Source organism: Camelus dromedarius, chromosome 9, assembly GCF_036321535.1.
Source record: "Camelus dromedarius isolate mCamDro1 chromosome 9, mCamDro1.pat, whole genome shotgun sequence".
Classification (NCBI taxonomy): domain Eukaryota; kingdom Metazoa; phylum Chordata; class Mammalia; order Artiodactyla; family Camelidae; genus Camelus; species Camelus dromedarius.
Genome location: NC_087444.1, coordinates 2,762,243 through 2,782,561, shown reverse-complemented (window position 1 = coordinate 2,782,561; position 20,319 = coordinate 2,762,243). Strand labels below are relative to the sequence as shown.

General features: G+C 44.6%; 1 long non-coding RNA gene across 1 annotated transcript; it reads right to left on the bottom strand.

Annotated features, from left to right (window-relative positions):
* Positions 1-325: 325 nt before the first annotated feature.
* Positions 326-19,445, bottom strand: LOC135322151 (uncharacterized). The gene is made up of 3 exons (XR_010382517.1): positions 19,027-19,445; positions 4,081-4,227; positions 326-710 (listed from the first exon to the last, which is right to left on the bottom strand). It is a non-coding gene; the product is annotated as an uncharacterized LOC135322151 (long non-coding RNA).
* Positions 19,446-20,319: the final 874 nt, after the last annotated feature.

The window sequence follows — 20,319 nt, the reverse complement described above, 5'->3', positions numbered from 1 at the left end:
TTTTCCCTAATATTTTCAATCCCTGGTTGGTTGATTCCATGGATGTGGAACCTGAGGATATGGAGTGGAGTGCTGACTGTACCTAACACTGTGTCGGGTGCTGCACAATTTTTTAAAATAGTAAGTATAATATAAACAGTGTACCTTACTGACAAGAAGCTTGCATCTTAGTTGTGGGCACAAGACAGGCAAATAAAACAACTTAAAAACAAAACAGTATATAATGAAGTGTTACATTGTACAGCACGGAAAATTTGTAGGATATGGATAATAAAGAAAAAAAAAGACAACTGAAAAACTTTGTGAGACTTAGACATTTCTGGACTAATTTTATTTGTGTGATTTTTTTGTTTATTCGTGGGTTAGCAAACGAAAACAGGTTAAAAGCAATGCAAACCAGAAACCATCCTTTACGCCTAACGTAGTTTGTCAGGTTTATGGGAGTTTTGGCGCCCCCTAGTGGCCAGTTATAATAGTATTGTCAGACTGCACTTTGTTCTGAAACACCTGATGCCAAAAACAATGGGGAAGACTTTATTTTAAAACTTTTTTTCAAAGTTTTCTTTGCATAATAGAGGCCGCAGAGTGTAGTGATTGACACATAATGTCTGGAGCTGGATTGCCTCAGTCCAAACACCAGCGTTGTCACTTCCTAGCTGTCTGAGCCTGGGCAAAGTGACACTTAATCGTTCCATGTCTCAGCTCCCCATCTGTAAAAAGAGAATAATAATAGTGCCCTCTCCATGACGTTGTTACAAGAATTAACTGAGCTAACATTTGTAAGGCACTTAGAACAGTGCCTGCCACATAGTAAGCATAAAATAAATGTTTGCTAAATAAATCAGAGCAAATCACAATAAAGGTTATTCTTATATTTAAGTTATACAGATAATAATTTATAATTTTTCCAAATTCGGGGAAATTATTTAACTTCTCTGGGCTTAAGATTCTTTAATAATAAATAATTACGTGTCAGGAAATTTTTTAAAAATAGACATATATTTTATTGACTTCTCTTTTGGAGCAGTTTTCGGTTCACAGCAAAATTGAGGGGAAGGTATGGAGCTTTCCTGTATACCTCCTGCCCCCTACACATGCATAGCTTCCCCCAATATCAAGGTCCTGCACCAAATAGAGCATTTGTTACAACTGATAAACATGTTGATACACCATTTTCACCCGAAGTGCATAGTTTACATTACGGTTCACTCTTGGTATTGTACATTCTGTGAGTTTGGACAAATGTAATGACCACTATGGTATCATGCAGAGTATTTTCATGGCCCTAAAATCCTCTGTTCTCCACCTATTCACCTCTTCCTTCCTGCAAGCCCCTGGCAACCTCTGGTCTTGTTACTGCCTCCCTAATTTTGCCTTGTCCAGAATGTCATATAGTTGGAATCACATCCTATGTAGCCTCTACACATTGGCTTCTTTCACGTAGTAATGTGCATTTAAGGTTGTTCCATGTCTTTTCATGGCTTGATAGCTCACATTTTTAGTGCTGAATAGTGTCCATTGTCTGGTTGTACCATAATTTATTTATCCCTTCACCTACTGAAGGACATCTTGGTTGCTTCCACGTCAGTTTTGAATAAAGCTGCTATAAATATCCACGTGCGTGTTTTTGTGTGGACATATGTTTTTAACTCCTTTGGGTAAAATACCGAGGACCATGATTGCTGGGTCATATACGAGTATGTTTAGTTCTGTAAGAAGCCGCCAAACTGCCTTTCCAAGCGGCTGTACCCTTTTGCATTCCCACCAGCAGTGAATGCGAATTCCTGTTGTTCCACTTCCTTGCCGGCACTTGTTGCTGTCGGTGTTCTGGGTTTTGGCCATTCTACTAGATGTGCAGTGGTATCTATTGTTTTGATTTGCATTTCCATGATGACATACAATATGGAGCATCTTATCGTATGTTTATTTGCCATCTGTATATCTTCTTTGTTCAGGAGTGACTTTATTTTTTAGAAAAGTTTTAGACTTACAGGAAAATTGAGAAGACAGTACACAGAATTCCCACATACCCGTACTCATCTTTTCCTGTTATTACCATCTTGCATCAGTATGGTACCTTTGTTACACTCTATGAACTGGCATAGATACATTATTAATAATTGAAGTTCACAGTTTATTCAGATTCTCTTAATATTTACTTAATGTTCTTTTACTGTTCTAGGATCCATCCAGGATACAGCATTACATTTAGTTTTCACATCCCCTTAGGCGCCTCTTGACTGTGACAGTTTTTCAGACTTTGCTTATTTTTGGCGACCTTGACAGTTTTGAGAATGTTCCTCATTCTCAGTTCTAGAATGCGCCTCAGTTGGAATTGGATGTTTTCCTCATGATTAGATGGGGTTCTGGGATTTGAGAAGGAAGGTCACACAGGCAAAGAGCCATTTTCATCGCATCACATGTACTGTCGTTATGACTTGTGGCTGTGGATGTTTTTTGTCAGTTTTCTGACTGTAAGGTTGTTCTGTTTCCTCCCTTTCCATACTCTTTAGAGGGAAGTTACTACGTGCAGCCCACACTTTGGGAATAGGGATTTATGTTCCCCCTCCTGGAGGGCTGAGTATCTGTATAAATTATTTTAAACTCTTCTGCATGGGCAGTTTGCCTCTTCTCTCCCATTTACTAATGTAGTCAATGATTTATTTACACCAGTATTGACTCATAATTATTTTATACTTTGGGTCATTATCCACTTTTACTTTTACTTATTTTTTGCCCAGATTGTTCCACCTTTGGCCATTGGGGGGAGCTCTTGCAGTTGGCTTGTCTGTCCCTTTGTCGTACCCCCATCAATACGATTTTTTAAAATCACATCTTTTCTTACTGTCACTACAACACGCTCCAGGCTTATCTTGTATATTTCCTGACCCTGTCCTAGAATCAACCGTTTATCCCAAAAGCCCGAGTTCTTTTTTTGCAGAATGATCTTAGAAACCGAGATCTGAGTGCTTTGTGCGCTTGTGCTAAGGGAGGTCCTTCTTTTAGGACCTCGCTCAGTTAACAGATGAAAGGAAAATATGCCTGTATGCTAATCGGTGTGTATACACATACCTATAAACGTTCCTGTGTGCAACCACGCATACCTATAGTAAGCTAAACGAGTTCTTCCCAATATCTCCCGCTCTAATCCATCACTACGTGGGTCATTCCAGCCTCCTCCCGTTGCTCATCTGTAAATCCTCACTCCAACAGTGAGCTGCACCCGCTGTCCGTTCACGCAGTTGTTCAGTTCTGGTGTGCACGTGCAACAGTGCCAGGACTGTGAACACGTCCTCCCAGGTGAAACAACCTTATCAACGAAAGTAGAGTTCTGTGCAATTTCTTTTGCCTTCAGCCTTACAGAGTCTACTCATTTCCAATTTTACTTAAGATCAGCGCCTTTCTCCCTGAACTCCTTCAGTAAGGTTGTTTCCTACATTTTAAAATACAGTTGGATTCTCTTGTTATGATCTGCTTCCCTTCCTGGGATTCTCCTATATGATTTTATTTTAATTTTCATACATTAAGCTCGCTCTGTGCTGTACAGTGCTATAGGATTTGATAAATGTAGACTCTCATGTATCCACCATTACAGTATCATACAGAACAGATTCACTGCCCTAAACGTCACCTGGGCTCCACCTCCCCACCCCTCCACCCTGAAGCCCTGGCGACCACTGTTTTTGTTGTCTCTGTGGCTTTGCCTTCTCCACAATGTCACATACTTGGAGCCATGCAGTGAGTAATCATTTCAGACTGGCTTGGTTCACTAGCAATATGCACTTGCAATCCGTCTGCCTTTTTTTTTTTTTTTTGTATTATTTAATTTTTTTTTATTTTGGCAGGCGGGGGTAGGTAATTAGGTTTATTTATTTTTAGAGGAGGTACCAGGGATTGAACCCATGACCTCGTGCATGCTAAGCATGCACTATACCCTCCTCCCACCTACGTCTTTTTGTGGCTTAATAGCTCTTTTCTTTTTAATCTATGAATAACATCCCATTGGATGGATGTACTGTTTATCCAGTCAGGCAGGGTTTAATAACCGAATAATTTCAGAAAAGAAAAAGTCATCCTTACTCTGGAGAAGTTCCCAGCCATTGGAGGTGGTGGCACATAAATGAACTCCAGCATGATAAGAGATGCAACATGCGTATTAGCCGGGTGCCGTGGGCGCCCCAAGAGAGCGGACGTCTACGTGGGATGTTTCTGGCATCTGTCTTGGGCCTTGAAGGAAAAGGAGGGATTTGAGAGTGAGAAGGGAGAAGGAAGATGACTGGTGAAAAACAAACCCGCCAACAAGTACAGCAAGCAGGTGAGAAGAGAGCCCGCCTCGGGTCGCGGGTAACAAGGCGCTTCTCTAAGGCTGGGAGCAAGGGGCTCTGCGCTGCCCCGTCGCTTGGACAGCAGCAATGGCAGCGGCTCTCACTCACCAGCAGCTGCTGCCACGGCTCCACGTGCCTGCAGCCCAGGCACGGTGCTAGGCGGCGTGCGCCTCCTTCCCACTCACAGAACTGGACGTGTGCGTGCGTGACACACATCGGTGCAAGGACATGGGAGGACGCCATCGTTCTTCCTGTTGGAGGCTGGTCCTGCTGATGGTGACTGCTCTTCAAGTCTGCGGAGTGACGGAAGAGACGTGTCCGGTAGGGGTGAAGGAAGCCTGCCCCGTGCTGTGAAGCTGCGGTTGCCGCTTTCAGGCCTTCCTCGCCCCAGCTCCTCATCTGTAGGCCCCAAACTTTGGAAAAACCATCGCATTAGCAATTGCTGTGCTCCTTGGGGTGGCCAGGGATCAGGCCTCAAGCTCACCTCGTTTTCTTCTACCTCTAAGAGTCTACATTTACCTAAACGATCCCAGAAATGAGCGGTGACAGAAGCCGGGTCAGAATTAGAGGGCGTCACACTTCTCTTTTATGAAAGTGGCAAAATGAGGTCAACTTCCTCCTGGCTCTTATGCGTGCAAGTGTCCTGCAGAAAGTCCAGGTGAAGCCGTCGATCTCTGTTTAGGCTGCCTGCTTCCTCCTCGAGGGCTCAGAGCTGAGCTTCTCTCCCTCGCGTTGACTAGTGCTTGGCAAGGCCTTGAGACTGGGCCAGCACTCCATAGAAGCCGTCAGAACAGCACTGTTCTGGAATAGAGCTCTCTGGGGAAAAGAACTATAAAAAGTGAAAACTGAGAGAGTAAGAGCTGCCTTAGTTCCAACTCTGTTCAATAATCCTGACTTTTGGCACCGGAAGTGGACATGGCAGTTTGCACCAGCAGACGAATGACTAGTCTGGGATAGTCTTTCACAGAGACTTGGCAACCCTGCTGACACTATAAATCTTTCTCATGTTTCAGCCAACGCAGTCCTCCAGAGAATGTCGCTGAGTGACACATCGCATGGCTAAACATACAGCAGTGGTTAATCTGACACCCACTTCTATGACAGAGATGGAACCTACCAACCGACTCATAAATACTATCTCCAATATTTAAAATACTGGTAATCAAGTTTCCTGCATTCATTTTCTAAGATGCAAACTTTCCCAAAAACGAAACTCAAATTTGTTGCAGAATTAAATTTCAGGAACTGAAGAATTACGGAAAGTCACAGCTGTGTAGCTATAGCAGATGTCCTTGTCCACGCTTGGCCGGTTAATGTAACTGTTTCCCTTTAGGAAAAAGTTATTTCTGTCAAGTTGGACCGGAGGTAGCTGTGTATACAAGGAATTCTGCTACTAGACTGACGTACCCTAAGCGGAGGCATGTGCTTCAAAGCCCTGGTGCCTTCCACGCAGCAGAGACTTCCAGTTGTCCTGCGATATTCATGGTGCTGTCCTCCCAGTTTTCAAATGAGTCACCTGGTCACTCGCTTAATAGAGGCCGCATTTCCTCAGCTTCCCTTGCAGGTAGGTGTGGCCTGGTAACCAAGTTCAGACAAATGATATGTGAGCATAAATGTAAACAGTCTCCGGGAACCTTCCTTAGTTTAGCTTTCTTCTCCATTCTTTCTTCCTCCTGCTGGCTGGATGGTGGATCTGATGGCTAGAGGTGAGCAGCTATCCTGGACCGTGAAATAATCTTAGAAGAGAGGCCGGGCCTGGCAGAGCAACTTCATGGAGCAAAATGACAAGCCAGTCTGGCCTGCCTCACTCTGGGCTATTATGTGGGATAAACGTCTCTTAATTCAAGCTGCTATCACTTGCAACTGAATATAATTCGACCCGATAAACCTTAAAATCTCTAGCATATGTTAACATCACCAGTGTAGAATATATAGTAATAAAGGTTTATTGAATAAATGTTGCAAATTTGGGGGTATACATTATTTTTGTTGGCCCAGAAGTTCATGGGCTAAAACAGGACAACAGTGAGGTCATCTCAAGGTCAGAGGGAAATGAGATCCAGCAGCTCAAGCAACTAGGAGATCAGCAGTTGTCAGGCAAATAAGGAAGAAACCATCAAAGCCGAGGCTCAGTGATAGATGACACAGCTCAGTCTGGGGGACCTGGAGGTCAGAGGAGTTCGGGGTCATCTGTCTCTGGCCTGAAGGACAGTGAGCAGGTAGCTCGAGGCCTATGTCAGGGGCTCTCCGCTGGGAGCAGTTTGCGTCTCAGGGCACGTTTGTGATGCCTGGAGACATTTTTGGTTGTTGCCGCTGGTTGGGGGAGGAGCAGTGCTGTGCGCATCTAGTGCTTAGAGGCCGTGGTACTGCTGAGAATCCTACCGTGCGCAGGACATTGCCTCATAACAATAAACTATCTGGCCTAAAATGTCTATAGTGCTGAGTTTGGACCCCAAACTCCAGCTACTCTTGGAGTTCAAGCCAGAGGTAAAATGGATCATTTAGCCAGCCTGGATAACAGCTTGGAAACAGACGATCCAGACTTCCGTGTTCAGCATCATTAAGCAGACTTCGCGACTAAGCTGAGTGCCTGCAAACTGCTCCTAGAATATTAAACAGCTTGTACCTCCAAGTTCCTCCCACAGCATAAAGGTAATTGTGCTCCACCTTGGGCTGAGGCTGTGACATGCTCACAACCCCTTAAGCAGAGCAGGGGATATAAAACAGGCAATGCTGGGGCCCTACGATCTCAGACAGAGAAGCCCCCTTCCATTCCAAATGTTTGGAGAGGAATTAACTTGACAGGCAGCTTCTCCTTTGATGTGCGTCGTCTGCATCCTAATTGTGGGACTCGTCCCCACATTCCCAAGGCCAGGGCTTGTGGGAAAGACACATGCCAGAGCGGCGGGGAGGGCCGATCTGTTCTTAGTTCTGCAGTTGACTTGCTGTCTGAACTGCAGTAATCCTCTGACTTTTCCAGGTGCCAGTTTTCCTTACAGTGTGAAAGTCAAACTTATCATTAGCTGGAGGGCAGGCCTGAGGGAAAGAGAGGACGAGCAGGCTGACTGAGCTGGTTTGGCTCACTTAAACCTCAGAACATCCCTGCTGGCTCTAGGACGGCAGTGCTGGGGAACTAAAGTCCTATTTAAATTCTTAGTATACTCCTGTATCATCTATTTATATTCCTGCAACATAACATTTGTTTCCCATATTAATTAGATCATAATAAGTACTTTGCTGCTCAAAAAATATTTTGCCCGACTGCATTAAATAGTAAGTGAACGCTTACTGTACACAAAGCACTATGCTTGGTGTTTTGTGGTTACTGCCCACAGAAGGCTTTCATTCCAGTGGGAAAGCAGACATTCACGTAAATAAATTACAATACCAGGTAGAAAGTCATAATGTTACCTGAAAACTGGGTTCGCCTCTCAGTGGATGTCAGGCCAAAAGACACAACCGAGCCAAGGATAGGGAGAAGGAAGGTGTTATTATTACTTGCAGCAAGAAAGGAGAACTTTCTTTCCCAAAGCAGTGTCTCCCCGGACAAAGCTGGGGACGTTTTAAGCGAAGGGTACATGCACGTTCATGAAGGGGGTTGGGCAGTCACAGAGCCCAGACTTCAGCTGACTGAAGGCACGAGGGTCAGAAGAGGTCAACACCATCATCCCAGAGGTTCCAGCTGATCTTGGGGCTGAGCACGTCGTGCTGATCTTACCGCTGGAACAGAACTGGGAGCCCAACAACTGGTGTGCTATCTTCACCACTGTCGCTTCTCTTCCCCGATGGCAGTTTGTTTCTGCATTCTTCTGTTCCCTTGCGATCATTCATGACTGTGACCTGTTCAAGGACTAGCGCTGTGGCCAGGCTTAGACTGCAAAACGGCTTAGGCCAAAAATGGCTGCTCTTATGTCAAGAAAGCCTTGCCTGGTTCTCTTTCTCTGGGGACCCCCACCTCATCTGCTTACACGAATGCCATAGAAGAGATGCAAAGTGTTATGGGTCCATTGGGAATGGAATAATCGATTTTGTTGGAAGAAGTAGGTTCAGTCATTCATTATTGTGTTTAAAAAATATTTATTGCACTTAACGCTGTATGCCAGGCAGTCCGCTAAATGATGGAGATTTAAAAATGAATGAGACCAAAGAGCCCTAAGTTGAGTAGGTAAGAGATCTTAGATTCCTCGGGAGACGAAAGGGTGCACTGAGTCCCTGCGAGAAAAAGGCGGAAAGAGAAGTCTCAATTATAGTTTAGTTTATGAATAATTTTTCTCGGTGGAAACCCCTCTGATAGAGCAGTGGTCCTCACACTCATTGAGGATTCTGGGAAATCATGATGTAATGCTGAAAAAATCATGTATTTAATTTCATCTTATGGAATAGAAGCAACTTTCCTACAGAAAAGTGGCTATATGCGTATAATTTTGGCGGGGCTCGCAGCTGGGCCTAAACTGTAGTAGAGACATTGATCTAGGCATGTGGATTCCACAGCCACCTCCGCAGGATCCCAGGCTGGCCCTGGGTAGGTGGCCTGAGGACCTGTCTTACAGACAGAGCAGTAGGTGGAGAAACAGGTAGATAGATAGATACTCATCAAATTCTAAATATTGGGTTACCTCTGGGGCCTCAAGGGATAGCATTCAAAAAGGGCTTTAGTGTTAGTTGAGTGTTCTAATATTTTCAAATTACTTAAAATGAATGGAGAGGGAGAAAGAAAGGTAGAGGTAGAGAGACAGAGACAGGAAGAAACATTAAAAAAAAAATCTATGCACATGAAAAAAGACTGGAAACAAATATGCCAAAATATCAAGGAGTTGATTTTGAATGGTAGGAATATGGCTGATGATTTTCCTCTTTATTCTCTTATTTATTTTTCAACTCACCCTCACTAAATAATACATAATATAGAAACAGAATTAATCATAAAAATGGAAAACTTAAACTATTGCTGAGAAGACTTCCACTGAAATAAACTGATGGAATAGCTTAACCACTTTCTCCGGACACAGCAAATGCACGGTCCTGCACTTCCAGTTCTTAGGCCTAGGATTTCTCCCTTTTTTGAAACCATTTTCTTTTTAATCCTGTGCTGATGTTCTGAAAATCTGCAGATAGGAAGGCTGTGAGGATGACCTTGCGACATGTCTCTGCTTCCCAGAGTCACTTTAGATTCAGAATGGGTTACATTTTATCTCTGAGCAGCAGAGTGATTCAGTTCTTTGAAAGAATAGAATTTTAATGTCTTTGTATTAATATCTTGCATTTTTAATATGCTTTGTAGAGTAGATTAGTCTTAGAGTCCAGAAAATCTATGGTAAAAGTTATTTGATCACAGAAGCCTTTGCTGGACCCACTAAATGCTCTGCATCCCTTTTTAGCTTTTGGAATGTTAGCAATCACATGGCTGATGTTGTCTGCACTACAGAATTATCCAGGGAAGGGATTTATAGATACAGAGCTTTATTCATTGCTGTATGTTTCCTCAGTTCCTAGCATAATGGGTAGGTAGCATAGAAAGTGCTCAATAAATGTTTGTTGAATAAAGAAATGGATTTGGAGCACGTAAGAAATCCTTACTTGTGTATTGCTTAATTTAAGATTTGGTCAACTTTCTCTCCAGGCGAGAGTCTAGCAACAACCCTAATAAGGCGCCGGGAAATGGGTGACTGTGCTGAGCAGACTAGGGTCCCTTGCCGGCTGGGGGAGCAGGAAGCAGTACTAGGCCTGGAGCGGGAGGGGTTCTGCTAAGGAAGGGGAGCACTCTGACCAGAAAGAATAGGAGGGAGGGTGCTGGGAAAACAGAACCAGTAGCTGTCCACACGGAAGCCCTTGAACTCATCACAGACTATCCAATCACATTAGAAATTTCTGAAAGAAAAGAAACTGGGAACGGAAGAAACGCCTAGTTATTATGGCCGAGAAAGGTTGGAGGAACAGGAGGGAGGCCAGAATGAGTGAGGTGGAGAGCGCCTGGAGACCAGGATGGAGAGGGAGGCACAGAAAGCCTGACTAATCCTAGTGCAAGTCTAGGATTTTATTTTCCGTGTGTGGAAGGGACATGACCCATTTATGCTTTTACAGGATCATTCTGGTAACCATGTGGAGAACGAACGTTGAGAGGTGGCAAGAGTGGAAGTTTGGAAACCTGGGGAGTTATTTCATCTAGACAAGCGATGCTGATGGACAGGAATTGGGCAGAGTAGCAAGATGTGTTGGCTAAACCGGACACTAAGTGACTGTATACACATATGATGGGCTGTAGTTGGGATCTCTGCTACAAAACAGGTGACTGAGGCGGCCTGCTCTGCTCTGGGGGCGGGAGAGCCATCAGGCAAGGCTTCTTTTTCTTTTTCTCTCTTTTTTTTTTTTTTTTTGATGTCTTTATTTTGCCTTCATTCTTTTCTCTCTCTCTCTCTCTCTCTCTCTTTTTTTTTTTTTTTTTTGGCAGGGGTGGGCAGGTAATTAGGTTTACTTGTTCATTTTTTTTTGGAGGAGGTACTGGGGATTGAACCCAGGACCTCGTGCATGCTAAGCATGCACTCTACTGCTTGAGCTATACCCTCCTGGAGAGGTAAGAGTTCTCAGAGCAAATGGCATTGAAGCTGAGACTGGAAGCATGAGTGAAGAGGGAGAGGAGAAGAAAAGGTTTTAGAACAGGGGATGCAGGTGGGAAAGCTCTGAGTCCAAGAAGAGTGCAGCTCACTCCAGGAGCTAAAGGCCCGGGTGGCTGGAGCAGAGAGCACAAGCAGCCGCGGTGTGAGGTGAAGCTGGTGGGGTCGCAGCAGTCTGACGGGAGTGAGCTCCTTAGTCTGGTGCACCTCATAAGGCTGTTGAGTTTTAGCCTAAAAGCACTAGGAAGCCGTAGGGGGATTGTAAGCCTGAGGGGAATGCTACTTGTCCCCTTATTTGACATGTTCGTTAAACATCACCTGCATGACCATCATCCACATGATCAGATTCATAGTTTAGAAAGAGTCCTTTGATTGCAGTATGGGAAGTGAATCAGAGGGAGCAGGAGCAAGTGCAGAGGACTGGTGGGTGGGCTCTGCAGTAGACGGCCGGAGACAGTGGTGGGTCGCACTGTGGAGGTGGCAGTGGGCGTAGAGGGAGTCGGGTACGTCGTGATTGGCAGGTTGGGGAGCAGTGGTATGGGAGAAGCTCAGAGCCTGGGCACTGCACAGTAGGCATTGGCAGATGGGGCTCGGCAAAGGTCTGGGACATTGTATGAGATTCCAAGGAGCACCTAGTCAGCCCCCTGCTTCTTATCCTAGAATAGTTGAGAATCTCCTCAGAGGACTGTGATAAAACTTGCAGAAAGACTAGCAGGAAATAGATGGCATACTTAGAATACGTCTGAGTGAGCTTATTTACAAAGGGCTGCCTATAAAGATGTGGGCTGGGTGTAGGGGAACCACAGAGGGGCGCCCTGGTCCCCAGCTAGCTGTGCTAAGGGCGAGAGCAGTTACCGGAACCGGAAGGAACAAGTCACGTGGAGTAGGTCCCCTTAACCTGCACTCTTTGGCCAAGGGATTCACGGGGAAGAAGTCAGGGGAGTTGAAATGTTCGGACTCACTTTCCTTCCTCTCATCAGCTCGCTGCCTGGGATCCCCATTGGTAAACCCCAACCGGAAGTCAGAGGGATTGGAAATTCTGTGGTGTATGTTTTCAAGTCAACCTCCAGGCGTGAGTGCAGGGTGAAGGGTGGACAGTGGACCTGGAAGGGCAAACAGAAGTCCATGCTGGAGCTCATCCAATCAAATTAAAAATTCAAATTCTCACCTCAGTGACCTGCATTGGAATAGGATTTCAAACATTTTAATTGGGAAACAAAATGGAAGGATACAGTTCTCGACTGTTGGAAGAAGTCCCTTCATCCATTCTTACTTAGGATATTTAGCTGTAAATTCTGATGAAAATAATCTTTTGGTATCTAAATGTTTTGCCAATCATATAGCAAGATCTTCTAAAGGGCCGTTTGAGGAGTAAAGATTTTTACGGTGGAATTCAAAGGAATCTGCATCCTTCACAGGTGTGGGTTGTTTTCTGCAACCCAGGCAACTCCTTGGAGCTTAAGTGCATCAGAACCAGAAAATCTGGCCAGGTATCAAAATTATTTTGCCGCATCATGAATCTCAGCTACCTCGGCTTTCTGCCTTTCTTTTCTCCATTACCAAAGTTACAGCAAATTTGTTTTTCTAAGCACATTGTCTTTTTAAATCGTTGACGAATCATGGGAAAGTCATCATTCTTGCTTCAAATTCAGCTGGTCAGCACATTTTCCATCTATGACCTAGTAAAACAGGTTAGCCAGGTATCTTATTTCTTTGTCCTGTAAAACGTTATGATCCTGGAACAGGCTTTTAATATTTTCCTTAATGGCTCTGGTGTTGACCCTGCAAGTTAACAATGATTATTTGTGGTCTGACAGTTCCCTTGGCATAACACCAAAAACAGAAGCAAGAAAGCACATTCTCAGTTGGAGAGGTTTAACATCGAAGCCAGACATTCAGCTGTGAATCCAAATTTCCTTCTCTTCTGTACCCCTTCTCTCCCGTGAGCGAAAATGTCATCTGGCAGTTTCTTTGGCTTCCTAGCTTCAGAAAGCCATTTGAGCCCAGCCATTCCCCCAAATGTCACAGCATTTTCAAGTCAGTGTAAATGTCGATCTGTTTTCTTAAGCAGAATATTTGTCTCCAAGTTAAAAAGAAATGAAGTTGGCCTTTTTTTCTCTTAGAAAGCTGGTTATCGCACATTGTCTTGGGGCAGAGCCTCAGGCTGAGACTAGTCACATAGGCTAGGCGGCAGCAGGGTGTGAGGGGCCCGCAAAGGCAGTGGAGGCTGCCTTCCCTCCCTCACGGCCTCTTCTGCGCTGCCCTTGCTGCCCAGCCCCACCTAGGCCGGTCCTCACCTTGAAAGAAGGGAACACCAGGGAGAGGGTAGGGCAGGGAAGGCTGTATGAAGAACTTGGCAAAGCTTGGTTTCTTTTTTCTTTTTTTCCTTCCCGGGGGAGGTAATTTGATTTCTATACCCTCCCCACCTCTCAAAGCTTGGTTTCTGAACACTAACTATCAATGTTCAGTAACAACAAAACAGTTTCAATTAAAAACCTGAGATTCTAAAGGCAACTTAATTGTGCCGTATTGTTTTAAAAGTGACGACTAGAGAACAGAAAATTCTATTTAATAAAGATAAAACACAATTTAACAATCCAGTTCTAACATATAATCATTTATAGGCGAGAGATGATAGAGAAAAACAGGAGAATGAAGAAGAGACAGAGGGAGAAGTAGAGAAATTATCTCAATTACTGTCAAATTCCTGAGAAGCACAGATTTAATGTGTTCATATTAGTGCTAATATAGTAGTATCCTTTTTTGCATTAAAATTTTACTTTATAACTTGTTAAATATAACTTAAACATTTTTTAACAATTATGAGCATTTTGAAATGATTTATTCAAATTTTATATTTTTAATAAAAATGTATTTAAGGTATAATATGATGATTTGATATACATATTTATAGTGAAATGATAATTGCAGGCAAGCCAGTTAACGTGTCACCCCCTCACGTAGTTACCACTACTTTGGTGTGATGAGTACCTGAAATCTATGCTCTTTGCATGTTTCTAGTGTTCAGTAGAGCATTATTAGGAATAGTCATTATGTCTGTACCCGTGGTCGCTAGACTTACTCAGCTGCATGACTGAACGTCTGCAGCCTTTGACCAGCATCTCCCCCTTCCACCTCCCTACCCCCCAGTGCCAGGTAACCACCATTCTATTCTCTGCTTCTGAGTTCAACTTTTTTTCTTCCTTTTAGATTCCACATATAAGTGAGGTCAGACAGGATTTGTTTTCCTGTGTCTGGGTTATTTCGCTCAGCTTAATGTCCTCCAGGTTTATCCTGATAGGACCTCATTCTCTGCCCACACACTCCTCTCCAGCTAAACACATCTCCATGCTCCCAGAGTGCACCCAGTTTCTAACCCGATCTCTAAAACCTACATCTCCCTAACTTCTGTTGGCCTGGTTTGTAATTTATAACTCCTTGATTTGCATTGGCCTCTAATTTTTGTAGGCATCTGGATAAAATATTTATTGCTGATTCATTGCTTAGTTTAATAAGTGATCCTTGTCTTTTTCTGAGCAATGGTCTTGTAGAATAAGCTAGGCCTTAAAATTAGGCAGATCTGAGTTTGGATCCTACACCGCCAACTTATTGGCTGTGTGATTTTGGTTAAGTTAACTAACTACTCTGAGCTCAAGTTTTCTCATTTGTCAAATATGGGCAATGGGGTCATTGTGAGGATTATTAGAGACTTCATATGTAAAACAAATAGTGCAATAGGTAAGGAATAGATACTTTTCATTCTCCTTTCTTTCCAACCTACCCATTAGCGGAAAAAGTGAGGGAAGAAGTCATGGGTTTATGGATACCTAAAGTTCTGTTTGATGTCTCACCAAAAAGAGAAGTGCGATTCTCTGGGCTTATGAGCAATATAATAATTAAAGTTCCTGGCAACAGCCGAGTCTCCTAATGTCTCAATCTCAAGATTAAGAATCATAAGAAAAGTGGTGTCTGCAGGGTCAGTGGTGTATTCAACGCTCTTGGAATGGTTCAGTCACATCTCAGTAGTGATGTGTTTTGCAGAAGAACTTTTTTCCTTTTCCTTGGCAAACTATCCTGGCCTGATTTTCAGAAAGGGACATGGGTAGAGAAAGGAAAACTCTGGCTATCAATCACGTCCCATATTATAAATAGCAAACAGAATGAAATCAGTCCACTAAAAATCCTCTTTAATAAAAGCAAAAAGAATTCTAGGAAGGCAAAAAAAGAAGTTTGGCATACTGTACCTCTAAAGAAAAAATGTTTTCAAGCAATAAAGGTGATGGCAGGAAAACCATGGCTAATTAATCAGAATAAATGTGGGTAAGAAAAGCTATTTCATAAAGTAAAAACCAGGCAGTGTAGAGAAACTCAGGTGAAAATTTAGTAATAAATAATAAAAACGATTAAGGGACCGAGATTAAAGAAAATCAGTGGCCGTCATAAATCAGTCAGGCCGTCTTCCTGACTCGGGAAGAACACTCAAAGATTCAAACGATGGCGGTAATCCCGTGACCACGTGGAGAGATGTGCTGGATGACTGGCACCTGGGGGCGGGAATGTGTGTTCTGTAAAGTGGGCACCTTGGCCGCCTGGCGGCCCTCTCGCTCTCCTGTGCGAAGATCATACTCCAGGCGCGGAATCTTAGGACTCACTCGGCTAAGCTTGCTAATATCCTCGTGCTCTTCCAGATCCTTCCAGAGTGTCTGAGGCTTGTGATGACTAGGCCAAGATGTACCTCCCCCCTCGCCTGGCAATCCCAGGGCTCTGCTCACCCCCTACCCTGCCCCAGTTCTGGGACATAGGAAGTGGCCGACCAAGTGAAAAACGCAGGGTTCTAGCCAGCGCCTGATACAGCGCTCAGGGAACTATGCACGATCTGTGTGTATCTGCGATTGCCTCGTAGAGGGCCATGGATTTTGGTTTGCCTCAGGCTGCCCTTCCACCTGAACTGATTTTAACCCACAGTCTATTTCCCCAGGCAGCCAGCCTAAACCCCCAGTATACGGTAAGAACCGGCCTGTTCCAGGTGATGGCAGAGGACGCAGACCTGCCCATTTTGAGCCTGTGCCCTTAGGACTGGCTTAAAACCAAATTCCGTGTTTGGGAACCAGTCACCAAGTATTTACTTTGTCATGGTGCTGAAAATCGATGGCTGGGAAGATGACATAGCCGTGGCAGTAACGAATGAAGCTTCCTTTCCCGCCTGTTCTGGGGTTTGTCTACCCAGTAGTCTTACTTCTTTGCTGGGCAGTATTCATGGTGGGGCAGGGAGTGGAGGTACAGAGATTCTAAGCAGAGGGTCACAGCGGCGGGCAGTTGAGAAGGGAGATGCTATAATCGTTGAGTCCCTGTTCCTTCTCTCTCTCCTCTAAATACATTTCCATTCCTCCTGGAAAAGTAAGGTCCCGTTGGCATGCACATCTGCATTTCGCAGGTGTGTCCTGCTTTCCCATGGACCTGTCAAGGTTTACAGATGGGCTTTGGTGCTTCCCCGCCAAGAGCAACCCTAACTGCTACAATGACAACCTGAACGCGAGCCCCCGAAAGCCCTGGTGAACAGAAGCCAGAGCCCCCTCTGCAGCAGCTCTTGCCGGGTCTCATGGGCTTCGCATCCCTGTACTGACGCTGCAGGGGAGACCTGCGCTGAGCCCCAGTTAGGAGCCAAAGTCCCGCTTCCCCACCCGGTTCTTGCTGTCCCATTGTCCAGGAGCTGGGTCCCATTCTCATTTTTCCTCCATTGATTTTGAATAGATTGCCTTGAATGACACTACTCTGCTTAGAATTTCTGAGGATGGGATACATGTTAAAACCAGTGACTCCATAATCACTTACTTTTTTTTTTACTGTAAAGTAAGTTCCTTGATTAGAAGCAGTGTTGTATGGTTGTCTATGCTTGTGAGTGAGGCATTGAGTAAATACATGGATAGTATTTCTGGAGGATATATGGAGGGCAAGAAAGACTATCCAGTATAAATGTCTATTACAATGAGGACAAATTACTTAATTACTATTCCTTAGCGATACTAACAGAAGGTTGGGGTCAGGGTCGGGGGTTGTTGAGGGGGGAATGGAATCAGCCTGCCACCAGGTGGCAGTGTTTACCTGCTAAGTATAGTACTGAATTCAGGGCTCAAGGTCAGGTTGACATTAACAGTGGTGGTAGCCGGATCAGCTTTGTTGAATAAAACCTTATGTTGTATCTATGAAAAATCTCTATTCCTGACACCATTAGTCTTTCCATGAGCCTATTGTGCAAGTGCTGAAGTGTTTGGGGAAAGAGTCTGAGAGTCTCAAAGTGGGTAATTTTATCCATCTGACTGTTCAGAGCAGCTTCCACTACAAAGGCTATCTGATGGGCATTCACAAAGGACACAAATATTCTCACATTCTGGGATCATTCCAAGATAGTCATTCATATACATCTCCCCCAGACTTCCAGGAACTGACCCCCTGGTGTTCTGTTCTTCCTTTCAAGTTTCCCAACATGTAACCAAACCCTTAGCCCCGTCCTTGAATTTATATAGATATACATTTCAGTCCATCTCTCTTTCTTGGCAAATGGACCGTAAGATGTACTGGGCAAAGTTATGCCCACTGGGAGGATTTCCATTCCTTGTTGCTTCCTGAGGATATATCTACGTTGAACTGCCATAGCCATTCGATTTTGACTGGTAACATCATATCGTGGGCAGTCATCTGTAATCCAGACTTGAATTTCCTTTTCCTCAGTCACTTGATCATAGGTAATTTACCATAAGGATATAGGTGTGGAGTAAATGTGAAAAGAGTGGGCATACTGTTAGTGAGAGACACCTGCTCACGCAGCTTACTTAGGTCCTCAGAAGTTGCTTAAGTATGACCTTATATATGCCATTTCCCCTTGATGATGGGATGCTTGGCAACTCACTGTATGTTGGGTGGCCTGTGGTCAGGTGAGGTAGCTGGATGCCTTGGTAAGACACATGCATTCCAGAGTTGGGAGAGAAAGTCCATGAAGATTCAGAGACCAGCCAATTCAGTGTGGTTGTTAGGAGTCCAGTGGTCAGAGCCTGGCCAAAAATATCTCTCCAAAGTGAAACACTAATTGTAACATCCTTTACCCTCATCATAAAAAAGGAGCACTGAGACTAGAAGTCTTTGTGTTCTGGAGGCAACATATTCCATGCTTAAGAATATTGCTCCTACCCGGATTCTGGATGACATGCAGGGAGATCAGAGCAGGGAAGGGCACCCCAGCAGTTCCAGAATGTGCTGCAATCATGTGTCACTTGGGTCATATGATCCAGCAGGCCCTAAGGTGTTGGAGGTGTCAGTGGTGGCAGAAAAGGCAGTGAGGGCCTATGGAAAACCCCAGTGGGAGAATCACAAAGTTGGCCCCTGAGATTCTGGAGAAAGGTCATACCAGCCACAGCAGGGAATTATGTATCATTTGAAAAACAGAGGGCAAGTTACTTTGGTAAAGGAGAATGCTTGACTATGGAACATCAAATGGCCCATCGTTCCAGAACTTCCCCTCGTAAGCTAGGTTCTGTCAATTACACCAAGTCGAAAAGTTGGAAGGGCCCAGTAACAATCCTTTATAAGACAGAAGTACCAGGATTGAATTCAAGCAGGGCCAGAGGGCACAAGTAAGATGTATGAGCACGTAGCTCAGACCTCGTGTCACCCGTCCTGACTGCACTGGTTCTCCTCCCATTGCTGGTACCCATGTCCTAGTGACCAGGTAATGGGGAGGGAAAAGCCCAGGACTGGCTTACGGATGAATCAGCTCATTAAGTACACACGGGCTGAAGATGGACGACTGCGTTACAGTCACACTCAGAGTGGGTCTGGGAAGACACTGGGGAGGGAAAATCTTGCCAAACGACAGCGCTGGGAACAGAGTGCCTGGCCATCTGCTTTGCTGGGAGGAGAAATGGCCTGAGGCAAGAATACATATAGATCCTGGATGTGGGCAATGGCCTGGCTGTCTGAGGCCTGGAATGAAATAAATGGGAAGACCAAAGACAAAGAGGTCTGGGTAGAGGAACGTGTATGGAAATGTGGGAGGAGACACAGTGTGAAGATTTTGCACTGATGTAAACACTCACCAGAAAGCAAGCGCCGGACACTAAACAACCAAGCTGTCACAACGGCTCAGCCAGTTAACACCAAGCAGACTTGACCATCAGCAGTCCCGGAGCTGACTCGACAGACGTGCAGAAGGAATGATCACGTGGCAGGAGTGGAGGCTGCACACGGGCTCAACAGCTCGGACTCACACTTAACAAGACCAGTCTAGTCACCACTGCTTCTGAATGTCTAACGTGCCGGCCACAGACACCAACACTAGGCCCCAGGACAGCACTGTTCCTCAAGGAAATCGTCCTGGACTTTGGAGCTCTCCTGTTCTGCCAGGGCTCGTGGTTCTCTCTCACAAAGATAACACCTGTTCCGGGGGTGAGTTCTCCCTCCCTGCCCACAGAGCCGCAGCCAGGACTGCCGACCAGAGGCTTATGAAGTGCTTGGGCCACAGGCATAGAATCCCGCATGGCACAGGATCTGGTCAGGTGACCTGGTTTAGGGCAAAGGTACAGGTGTGGACCTCTGACCACGTATTCTGCTGGGCATATCACATGCCCCAGCATGCAGATGCAGCCAGGCTCAAAGACTGCCAAGGTGACCTGTTTAAAGGGCCAGCTGAAGTACAAGCTAAGTCTGTCTGCGTTGTCTATCTGTATTTACTTACTCATTGGAGCAACAAACCAAAAATGCCAACAGTGATTGTTTCTATGTAGTGATTTTTATTTTCTTCTTTTTGCTTATTTATATTGTCTACAGTTTCTGAATGTGATCATTTTAAATTAAAGGAGGGAAAAGTAAAGAAAACTCTTCTTTTTCATGCACCAGAAAATAGTCCTCTACCTTCTGGGCTCCAGAATCAGCCTTTTTATCTCTTGAACTCTCTAAAATCTGTGTGGCTCTTTTATCACTTTAAAAAAAAACCCCAGCACTTCCCTAGTACCACAGAGCCCTTACCGCAGAAATCTGCATTGCTGAAGCGTTTGTCCTCCATTGTCCTTGCACGCTTCGAACCTGTCATTGTTTTTCCATCAGTGTTCTGAGAGCTCCTTACAGAATCCAGCAAAGAAATCTACCTTGGTGGCTTCTGAGTTCTATAAACCCGGTATTATTCACTTCAAGTCTCAGAAACTATTTCACAGTGAATCTGTATTAGTTATCTATTGTTGCATAATAAATCACCCCCCAAATTAGCAGTTAAAGCAACATTTATTATTTTACGCATTTTCCAAAGATCAGAATCCAGGAACAGCTTAGCAGGGTGGGTCTGGCTTAGCATCTCTTATGATGTTGCAATAAAGATGTCATTTGCAGCCTTAAAT